At 38.7% G+C, this 5,703-nt stretch overlaps 1 long non-coding RNA gene across 1 annotated transcript in view; it reads left to right on the top strand.

The window, feature by feature from the left end:
• The window catches only part of LOC104989803, a 29,342-nt gene that overhangs the window by 18,471 nt on the left and 5,168 nt on the right, over positions 1-5,703 (top strand). The window contains exon 2 of the long non-coding RNA XR_825420.1: positions 2,092-2,153. This is a non-coding gene — a long non-coding RNA (uncharacterized LOC104989803). The remainder of the gene's footprint in view (positions 1-2,091; positions 2,154-5,703) is intronic.

The raw sequence follows: 5,703 nt of genomic DNA, 5'->3' as shown, positions 1-5,703 counted from the left end.
CTAGGTTTGTCATAGCTTTTCTTCCAAGGAGCAAGCGTCTTTTAATTTCATGGCTGCAGTCACCATCTGCAGTGATTTTGGAGCCCAAGAAAATAAAGTCTGTTACTGTTTCCACTATTTCCCCATCTATTTGCCATCAAGTGATGGGACTGGATGCCATGATCTTCGTTTTTTGAGTGTTGAGTTTTAAGCCAGCTTTTTCACTGTCCTCTCTCAGCTTCATCAAGAGGCTCTTTAGTTCCTCTTTGCTTTCTGACATTAAGGTGGTGTCATCTGCATGTCTGAGGTTATTGATATTTCTCCCGGCAGTCTTGATTCCAGCATTTGCTTCATCCAGCCCAGCATTTTGCATGATGCACTCTACATATAAGTTAAATAAGCAGGGTGACAATATACAGCCTTGATGTACTCCTTTCCCAATTTGGAACCAGTCCATTGTTCCATGTCAGTTTTAACTGTTGCTTCTTGACCTACATACAGGTTTCTCAAGAGGCAGGTAAAATGGTCTGGTATTCCCATCTCTTTTATAAGAATTTTTCAAGTTTGTTGTGATCCACACAGTCAAAGGCTTTAGCATAGTCAATGAAGCAGAAGTAGATGTTTTTCTGGAATTCTCTTGCTTTTTCTATGATCCAGTGGATGTTGGCAGTTTGATCTCTGGTTCCTCTGCCTTTTCTAAACCCAGCTTGAACATCTGTAAGTTCACATACTGTTGAAGCCTGGCTTGGAGAATTTTAAGCATTACTCTGCTAGCATGTGAAATGTCTGCAATTGTGTGGTAGTTTGAACATTCTTTGGCGTTGCCCTTCTTTGGGATTGAAACGAAAATTCACCTTTTCCAGTCCTCTGGCCACTGCTGAGTTGCCATATTTGTTGGCATATTGAGTGCAGCATTTTAACAGCATCGTTGCTTAGGATTTGAAATAACTCAGCTGGAATGCAAAAGTAGGAACTCAGTAATTAATTGTTGAAATAATTATGGTATTCAATTTTACTAATGCTGTACTGTAAACCCCAGAAAATTTTATCAGTTTTCTTAATAGAATATAAATGTTGTTCTCATAAATGGACACTATTTAAACTCCCAAATAGATTGGAGTTGTATTTGTCAACATTTTCTTTCTAGTCAATTCTGTAAAAGATTGGAGCCCTCGTTAAGACAAAAGGACTCTCCCTGTGTTTTAAATGATGATGGACTTGTTTAGTTCTTTTAGTAACATCATTAAAATTTATATCTTGTGTTCCTCAGAGATCTTTTGAGTGTTTTTTCCCTAAGTATGTGTGTATCATTAAATGTTAATTCCTCTGATCATTCAGTTCTGTTGTTCTCACCTGTGTCACTTAAAGTTGCCATTTCCATCCATTTATCCATTTACATGTAGGGCAAAGGTCTTCATGGAGACTTTTGGAGCTGTGCTTTCTGCATATTAGTAAACATTTTTTCTACAAATGACCTTGTCTTGACACTTAATAATAAAACTAAATATTCTCTCCCGTTTTTAAATAGTTAGCTACCACCACATGCAGAGGTTGGAGAGAGAGGAGATGAAGCACAGATTATCCAAGAATTAAGGCTGGAAGTGAAGTGAAAGCTTCCCTCTTAAAAGCAGGCACACCACTATGTGTTTTATTTCCTAAAACTTCTAGTTCTCCTGAGGAAGGCGTGTAATATCTCATTCAGAAGATTCTAAGATTTAAGACAAAAGATGCAAAGAAGTGGAAAAAACTGTCCTTTTCAAAAATTTGAGATGGTCTTTATTCTGACCGCTACCTGAGTAGCAGTCCTAAATTATAACTTTCCAAGTCTCGTAAAAGCATTATTCCTAAAATAAATGATGCTTCAGTCACACCCTCACCAGTTTTTATTTTAAATGAAATTCTGTTTTTACCACGCTTCTTCTCTTGCTTAGAGCCGTGACTCTATGTCCTCTCTTTTTGTCACTCTCTCCCCAACTCATTTCCTTCTTTTCTAATCATATTTCTATCCTTCTTCTCATTCTCTTTATTCTAAGTTATAATGTATGTACTTAAAATACTTTTACATTTTTAAAGTAATTTCATAGTCTTCCTGTCTTAATTGATGTTTTTCAGAATATCCATTTCTTATTGAAAACATCTGTTGAGCATCTGTGATCAGCCAGATCCTGAGCTAGGTAAGGAGATATAATCATAAGCAAATGATATAAGGCCCCTGTAAGGAGCTCATAGTCTACTGGAGATGGCATTTATTAAGTAAATAATAACATAATTTATTTGTCTAATAACTCAAAGTCTATGATAGAGTGGAGTCGAAGGTAGCTTTACTGAGAAAGTGAAGCTGAATTTTGTGAATACAAGTATGAATGAGGTATGAAGGGGCTTGGCATACTCCAGATAAAGAGAAAACGGGGTGGGGAAGGATGGGAAAAAAAGAGAGAAGACCAATGTGGTGGGAAAATTTTGAGCCAAGGGTAGAGTGATTTGAGGGGAGGTAGGTAGGGACCAGGACATGTAACGCCACTATGGGCTAGGTTATATATTTTGGACTTAATCCTAAGAAAAATGAAAAAGCTATTGGAAAGTTTTAAATAAAAAGGATATAATCAGATTTTATTATTTTAAAAGTAACTGTGGAGAAATTAAAGATTCAGAAGACCCCTAAAAAAGCTATTGCTGTAACATAGGTGTTAATGATCTTGGTTTGGACTAGTAAAGATGGGAAGAAGTATGTGTTTTGAAATTCTATTGTGGACAGAATTCACAGGACTTCGCTGTGGATGAGTATAGATCTGTCCTGTCTAGAAACAGAGGGAGAAGTGAAATGACTTCTCTTGAAGTATAGGAGTCTTAATCAAGATTAATTCATAATACAGTAATTCATGATGGAAAGATGCAGATAAAAGAAGAGGAGACTTTAATTTATTAGAATATAAATGCCATGCCTTGAAGTCAGGGGTTTTTAATTTCTTGTTTATAACTGTATCTCTAGTGGTTGGAATAGTGCCTGACACATACCTACTAAATAAATATTTGTGGAATGAATGTGTAGTGCCACAGTTACAGTACAGAAACTATCTAAGCAGTTGCCTTGGCCAAGACTCTAATTATAAGAAGAAAAATTTAGATTAAATTTACCGTCACACCTCACATTGCCCCTCTAAAGAGGTAAGGAGAGAAAGCTTTGTTTTTGTTTATTTATTTACTTAATTGTTCCTGGTCTTGGTTGTGGCACATGGGATCTTTAGTTGTGGCATGTGTGACCTAGTTCCCTAATCAGGGATCAAACCTGGACTCCCTGCATTGGGAGCGTGGAGTCTTAGCTCCTGGACCACCAGGGAAGTCCCAAAGCTTTGTCTTTTAATCATGGGACGCTGGAGAATTTAAGCTAAGCAGACAGCTGGTCTATAGGAATAAAGAAGGACAAAATACTTGCCTGGGCAGCTCATCTGGGACCAGGTGAAGGTCCTCGAAGCCTAGTGGCTTTGCAGGACCACTCTGTTGGAAACCACAAAGAATCTGAGTGTATCTGAGCGTGTGGGCTAAATTCCTGACTTTATAAACGGAAATTCATCGTTGCTTATATCACACATCTGTGAGACTTATAGACTGCCTCATCAGCAGGACCCAAGAACAAAAGCCTGTCTAGTTATCTTCCAGCTCTCCTGAACTGAATTTTCCAAGTTGAAATAGCCGAGTCTACTAGTAAGCTTCTGAGAGCAGCCAGTTCACCCGGTGTCTACTGCAGAGGCTGGAAAACTGCCACCTGCGGGACCAGTTAGCCTGCAGCCCATTATTTACGTTTTAACAGCTTTATTGAGATATAATTCACATGCCCTGCAGTTGCCCTTTCAAAGTGTACAGTTCAGTGGGTTTTTTGGTGTATTTATTGAGTTGCACTATCTTTACCACAATTGATTTTATAACATTTTCATCACATATCCCCAGAAAACCCTCACCCATGAGCAGTTCCTCTCCCTGTCGCCAAAACCTGCCAGCTCTCATATTCTTTTTTGTTTTTTGTCTATAGATGTGTGTATTCTGGACGTTTCTTATAAGTGGAATCATACAATTGGTGGTTTTTTTGCAACTGGCTTCTTTCACTTAGCACGTTTTCAGGATTCATCCAGGTTGTGGCACAGCAATGCTGCTTTCTTTCTTACTGCCGAAAGAATGAAATGGATGTTTCCACATTTTGACTATGATGAATAATGCTGCCATGAACATTTGTGTACAGTGTTTTGTGTGGACATATACTTTCATTTCTCTTGGGTATATACGTAGGAGTGGAATTGCTAGATCATATATAACTCCCTGCTTAGATGTTTGAGAAACGGCCAAACTGTTTTCCAAGGCTGCTGAGAATTTTATAATTCTCACAGTAATGTATGAGGGTTGCAGCTTCTGCATATTCTTGCCAACATGTGTTATTATTTGTCTTTTTGATTATAGCCATCAAAGGGTGAGGAATGATATCTCATTAGGTTTTGTTTTGCATTTCTGTAATTTACAGTTTATTTTTATACAGTGTGAAAACTATGAATGGTTTTTACATTTTTTTAATGTTGAAAAATCAAAAGAAGAATATTTATCTGAAATTTCAATTTCAGTGTCTATAAATAAAGTTTTAGGGAAATTCAGTCTCACCAATATATTTTGTATTGTCTGTGGCTGCCTTTCTCCCTGCAACAGAACTGAATAGTTACAACATTGACTGCATGGCCTGCAAAGCATAAAATGTTTACTGTCTGTTCATTTACAGAAAATATAGTTGGATGAGACTTGTCTACAAAATAGTTGATGAGACTGCAAAGAATATAGGATAGGAAGGAGGAAATATCACTGCCCAGTAGAAATGGATTTTTAAAAAATAAAAATAGGGGATGCAAACGAGCAGAACAAGGGAGCAAATCAGGATGTTATGGGTCTTAGGGAGGCTACCATATTTTCACTTGAGTCATTATTATAAGAGCCTTCCAAATCTGGGCTCTCCACATCTTGCAGTTCTCTCCCAGAGTTCCATTCTTAATCTACTTCTCTGGTTATATATTGTTCATCAGAAACCTCCAGGGATGTCCCATGCCTGCAGACCTCTTCTTCAGGAACGCTTAGTGTCCCGCATGATCTGCCACAGCTTAATTTTCTGACGCTTACCTTCTATCGAAGATGTGCATGTGCTAAGTCGCTTCAGTCATGTCCAACTCTTTGTGACACTGTGGACTGCAGCCTACCAGGCTCCTCTGTCCATAGGATTCTCCAGACAAGAATACTTTACAACTGCACCACTGGGGAAGCCCTCTGTTGGAGACACCTCACCTGAATTTCAGGATTCTGTGCTTTCACTCATACTTTCTTTTCTACTTGGAATGCTTTTCTCTTCTCCAAATCCTAGACACATTTTATTATTATCATAAAATATTTCCAGCATACAGTTAGTTCAGTCAGTTCACTTGCTCAGTCGTGTCCAACTCTTTGCGACCCCATAAATCGCAGCACGCCAGGCCTCCCTGTCCATCACCAACTCCCGGAGTTCACTCAGACTCACGTCCATCGAGTCAGTGATGCCATCCAGCAATCTCATCCTCTGTCGTCCCCTTCTCCTCCTGCCCCCAATCCCTCCCAGCATCAGAGTCTTTTCCAATGAGTCAACTCTTCGCATCAGGTGGCCAAAGTACGGGAGTTTCAGCTTTAGCATCATTCCTTCCAAAGAAATCCCAGGGCTGATCT

This window comes from Bison bison, unplaced genomic scaffold (genome assembly GCF_000754665.1).
Source record: "Bison bison bison isolate TAMUID 2011002044 unplaced genomic scaffold, Bison_UMD1.0 scf7180017864163, whole genome shotgun sequence".
Taxonomy (NCBI): domain Eukaryota; kingdom Metazoa; phylum Chordata; class Mammalia; order Artiodactyla; family Bovidae; genus Bison; species Bison bison.
This window is presented reverse-complemented; position numbering and strand designations above follow the sequence as displayed.